Source organism: Octopus bimaculoides, chromosome 15 (genome assembly GCF_046866305.1).
Source record: "Octopus bimaculoides isolate indiv1 chromosome 15, ASM4686630v1, whole genome shotgun sequence".
NCBI lineage: Eukaryota > Metazoa > Mollusca > Cephalopoda > Octopoda > Octopodidae > Octopus > Octopus bimaculoides.
Window position 1 is genome coordinate 52,123,155 of NC_142942.1, and position 6,246 is coordinate 52,129,400.

Consider the following 6,246-nt stretch of genomic DNA (forward strand, 5'->3'; position numbering starts at 1 on the left):
AAGGCCTATCATCAAAAGCGTTCCATTTACGACTATCTCATCTCTTATTCAAGCGGCGCATCTAATTTAATTACCAATTTAATTACCGTATTTAATTACCAATTTAACTACGCATTGAGTTACTTCCCTTAACTTCTACAGTGTGTCAAGATTTATTTCCCTTGTCGAGTACCGTAACACTACATCTCGTCGACATCGTAACTAAAATGTTCTCATATCTGAATTATTTATTGCAAACGCATTTACACCCGACAGTTGAAGATATAAGAAGTAGCCATTTCGCTTGTCCTGTGCACTGTGTTTGTACTTTAGACTTTCATTTCTGTCTTTCTTTACTTGACTTTCTGCTGCTTTCTGTCCCATCTATTACTTTTTTACCAACAAGTTATCGTGCACCTGAGCGCAGTATACAACAAGCTCTGTCGAATCATCATCGACATTTTAAAGTTCCACATGGAAAGGAAAGAGAGGAAAATGTCATTTTCCTGCGAATTTGTCAAAAAGGACGGTGACTGTAGCAAAAATGGTTAGGCTGAATGGAATTACTCTAAGCATGCACCAGTACCTGTAGAATGAAGAACAACGGAAAGGTTAGGGCCTGTGGTCTTAGTGGGCAGGTTGATTCTGGATCTGTAGGGTTTCTTGATTGCCTTTAGATGGAGGCCACCCTTCATCAAAAAGATTGCATCATCCATGTGTTCACATATTTTGTCTATTATGTATATTTATTATTTTGTCTATTATGTATATCGTTTATCTCATTCCCCCTCCTCTCCACTTCTTTCCACCATTTTTTTTCTTTATGTAGCTTCCCCTTCACGAATTGTAAGATGTTTTTGTAATATTTTCCAGAAGCAATAAATAGGGTTTTTGTGGTATATTTGTTTTTCTAGATGGTTGAATGACGTTTTTCATTGTTGAATTTGTTGCTAGTGGTTCTTTCTCTAAATTATATATATATATATATATATATATATATATATATATATATAACCTCGTGGGCATCGGTGCCGATTTTCTCTTCCTCCGTTTTTCCATTCTTTGAACTTTCCGTCTTTCCGACAAAGGGCTCCGCCCGAAACGTCATACTCTCTCTCTTTCCTTTCCCGAGCGTCCAATAACACTATCCGTATCACGTCCTCACTTTGTTGTTTTTTTGTTATTGTTTTTTTGTGTGTTTTTTTTAACTATATATATATATATAACAAACAATTGTAAATCTTTTCCCTTTGTAAACGTCAGAAGAATCAAGTATACAGAGCAATGTGGGTGTAGTGTAGTATGAAAGTTTATATATGACTTTATTAAAAATATTTTTTAATTGTGGTGAGAGTGAAATATCAAAAGGAGGATTGTACCAAGTTACGTAAAGTTTCCCGTTTTTATTATTTCCAGTGTTATTTTCGTATTCTATAAGAGTAAATTTATAATTGCATCCACTTTTAGATAAAGCTTCGTTGAAGTAAGCCTGATGATTAAGAAATATTGTTTAATTGCAGTGTAGTGTTTTTGACAATATTGATTGTAATGTTTCTAAGATAGTTTGAGTAACTGCAGATGTTTTTGAATGTTTCGTACGATTTATGGAATGAATAATACATAAAATCATTTTAGCTGAGAATTACGGTCTAGATGTAATGGATTTTTGGTAATTCGTAAATTAATAACCTATCATTCTGTAGAGCCCTCATTCAATCTGTGGTACCTAATTTTTACAATAACAATCCCGCTAAATCGCAATTTGTAAGGGCCCAATAACAAAATCAATAAGCATACAAAAATATCTTGATACAAACAGCATTATTATGTTTTGAAATTATTTTCCAAGCTTACATAACTATTATGATTTCATATTAAAAAATGTATATGATACAAATTGCAAAATTTAAGGAATTATGAACAAACTTCGAGTGACTGAAAAATAATTTCGTTTTTCCTATAAATATATATATATATATATATATATATATATATATATATATATAAAATATATAGTTTTAGGGAAAATAACCAATTTTCAAGAACTCATCGATGAAAATCCACTATCACATATAGAAAAATTAATAATTAAAAGCACAATAAATGAGTATAATATATACTTTATCTATAAGGCTCAATTTAATTTTAATTTTTATAAATTGATTTTAATTGAGTTTTTTTACCTGTAATTTTGGATTTTGTCCCTAATATTATTATATATATATATATATATATATATATATATATATATATATATATATATATATATATATATATATATATATATATATATATATATATATATATATATATATGTATGCATGCATAGGAATCACTACCAGTAATTTTTCCATGATTGAAGAACCCTCACAAGTGTAAATGACTGGCATTTAACTTTCCAAGTAAGTTCTATAAATACACGGCGTTGTTCAGCTTTGAGTCCATTTCATAATTTGTGTACCGTCTTGTTCGTTGAACAAGTATTAGATACAAAACCATAAATATATATGTGTGTGTGTGTGAGTGTGAATGTGAGTGTGTGTGTGTGTGTGTGAGTGTGTGAGTTAGAAAATCTCAAGAGACAGTATGGAGGAGACGAACATTTAATATATTTAATGATATAAATATGAGTATCAATTATACTTGTTCAAAATAATCAATAAATAATAGAATGTGTGGAAAGAAATATTTGAATAATTGTAGTGTTTAAGAAATCGAATTACAATTACAAAAACATTAAATACAAGAAGAAAATTCTCATGACATATATATATATATATATATATATATATATACACACATATACATATATATATACACACATATGTGCATATATATATATATATATATATATATATATATATATATATATATACACACATATACATATATATATACACACATATACATATATATATACACACATATGTGCATATATATATATATATATATATATATATATATATATATATATATATATATATATACACATACATATATACACATTCATAGACATACAAAGGTTTTTTTTATAAATACATGCACACCATACATATATATATATATATACATAAATAACTCTATAGTTTGTTTTCGCTAGCAAATCTAAGGCCATGCTGCAGCACCGCATAAACACTACATATGATACAAAAATAAATGCATACATACGTATGTATATATATATATATATATATATATATATATATATATATATATATATATATATATATATATATGCACGTGTGTGTGTGTGTGATTCAAATATTTACATGGTTGATAGAAATCTCATAAATGCTGCTACCTTGACTAAACATGTATTTCCAGGCAGCCAACTATGAACCTGCCTGTTGTAGTATTATAATCAAATTCTACGCACACACAAGTAAGTTTTTGAAATCGTTATCATATTCAGTGAATTAACAAGCAACAAACAATATATTACTGTTGCCCTACATTGCATTGCCAAGCATGTGGGAAAATTGTTAGCATGCCGGACACGATGCTTCGCGGTATACTGTCCGTCTACACGTTTCACAAGTTCAAATTCTGCCAGCTTGACTTTGCCTTTTATCCTTTCGGAGTCGATAAGATAAGTACCAGTTGAGCATTGGGGTCGATATTATCAACTTCTCACTCCCCCGAGCTCTCTGTCCTTGTACTAAAATTATTAATTATTATTATTATTATTATTATTAAGGCGTTGAGCTGCCAGAATCGTTTTCAGGCCCGGACAAAATGCCTTGTGGCATTTCGTCTGTCCTTACGTTCTTAGTTCAAATTCTGCGGAGGTCAACTTTGCCTTTATCCCTTCGGCGTCGATTAAATAAGTACCAGTTACGCACTGGGGTAATCGACTAGTCCCCTCCCCCAAATTCCAGGCGTTGCACCTATAGTAAAAAGGATTATTATTATTATTATTATTATTATTATTATTATTATTATTATTATTATTATTATTATTTTTTTTTTTTTTAATATTTAAAAAAGGATTGACGTAACTCTTCACAAAGGTAAACAGTGAAGACGAAGAGCGCGATTCGATTGAAAGATATTTTATTAGTTGAACGATATTTCAACAGTACGTCTGTCTTTGTTGAGTTCAAAATAAGAAGTGATAAAAATTCAAAATTACAAAATTACAAAATTACAGAAATTTTGAATTTTTATCACTTCTTATTTTGAACTCAACAAAGACAGACTTACTGTTGAAATATCGTTCAACTAATAAAATATCTTTCAATCGAATCGCGCTCTTCGTCTTGACTATTATTATTATTATTATCATTATTATTATTATTGTTATTATTATTATTATATCTGAGAAAGTGGAATCGCCCTCTTGACTCTTTCAGGCTCCCTCATTTTATTGACAAGAGATTTCCATGCAGTTGATATCCAGCTCAGCTGCAACCTTCTGCAGATCAATATTTTTAGTGCCAGTGTGGACGTAGAACGACTCGCAGCTATTTACAATTGTGGAGGGGGAGATTAAAATAAAATAAAGAGAGGATGAAAAACAAAAAAAAAAGGGGACCAAAAATCACGATATGTTCGTTACAGATGTACTCCGGCTGTAGTACGTTCGTAGGATTGTGAATACCTAAGCCCGTCTAAAATACGATTAGTAGAAGCCCCAACCACCTACTCTACCGCAGGATCAGAACGTTCCATGACGTTCTTAACCCATTAATAGAAGAGGCGCTTTCATTCTAATCACAGTCGTGATCAACCGCCAGGGTCATCCGAAAAGACTCTAAATTTTGATATAATAAACACATGCGCAATAGAGTGAAAAAGAGATAAATAGATGGAGAGATAAATAAATAGATGGGAACGAGATTGAAGGTAAGATAACACTTTAGGTAAATAGTTACTGCAATCATAAGTTTTGTATTATCTCGATTATCTCAGACTAGTTCTGTAGCCACTAAGCTTTAGTGATATTCTGACATAGAGTCAGTGACGCGATGTTTCATAGGAAATTATATAACTGTAACAACAGCAGCAGTAATCCTTTCTATTATATGCGCAAGGTCTGAAATCTTGTGGAAGCCATTTATTTTATCGACTTCGAAAAGATGAAAAGAAAAGTCGACCTCGGCGGAATTTGAATAATAATAATAATAACAACAACAATAATAATAATAATAACAATAATAATAATAATAATAATAATAATAGTAATAATAACAGCAACAACAACGACAATGGCAATAATGACGATGATGATGATGGTGGTGATGATGATGATGATGATGGTGATGGTGATTTTTTTTTATTTAGTGTAAGACTAGCTTATTTGAGGGGAAGAAGTTAATCGATATCATTGGCCCTCAGTACCTGTCTGGTATTTTATTCTATCGATCCCGACCCCCCCCCCCCCAAAAAAAAAAACCCTCCAGAAAAGGATGAAAGGCAAAGTCGACATCGGCAGGATTTGAACTCACGTTTATAGCAACTAAGAAATACTTGTTTAACGATGTTGAAAGATGATTATGATGATAATAATAATAATAATAACAACAACAACAACAGTATAATAATAATAATAATAATAATAACAATAATAATAATAATAATAATAATAATAATAATAATAATAATAATACACTGGCTTGGATGAATTAACACAGTTTGAATGGGACAGCAAGGGTAACAGCATTTGAGATAAACCAGCGGGAGGAAGCGTTCACCACTAGGTTATATGCAAAGATCTATATTCATCCAGTTTAGATGGCAATGGTTTTGGGGGTCTGTAGACTATATATATATATATATATATATATATATATATATATATATATATATATATATATATGTACGTAGTTTAACCCGTTCTACTATACTTAGTAACTAACTATATATATATATATTGTGTGTGTATGTGAGTAAGTGGATGTGCGTATATGTATGTATAAATATATATGTATGTATGTGTATTTAAATATATATATATATATATATATAAGCATGTATACGTATATGTATATATATATATATATATATATATATATATATATATATATATATATATATATATATATATATATATATATATATATATATACTTATACATTTACATATATCATAAATAAATAAGGTAAACCTGCAAAAAAAAGTATGGAGTTCATTTGAGACAGAGATCCTAACAAGCCTTCTGTAGTCTAATCGAAAACAAATTCAATCGGCTAGCGATCGGTTACACACTTCGATTCATGCCAGTGGGCTTGTCTTTTTTTTCTTTCTTGTCTCAAATTGGTGCTGATA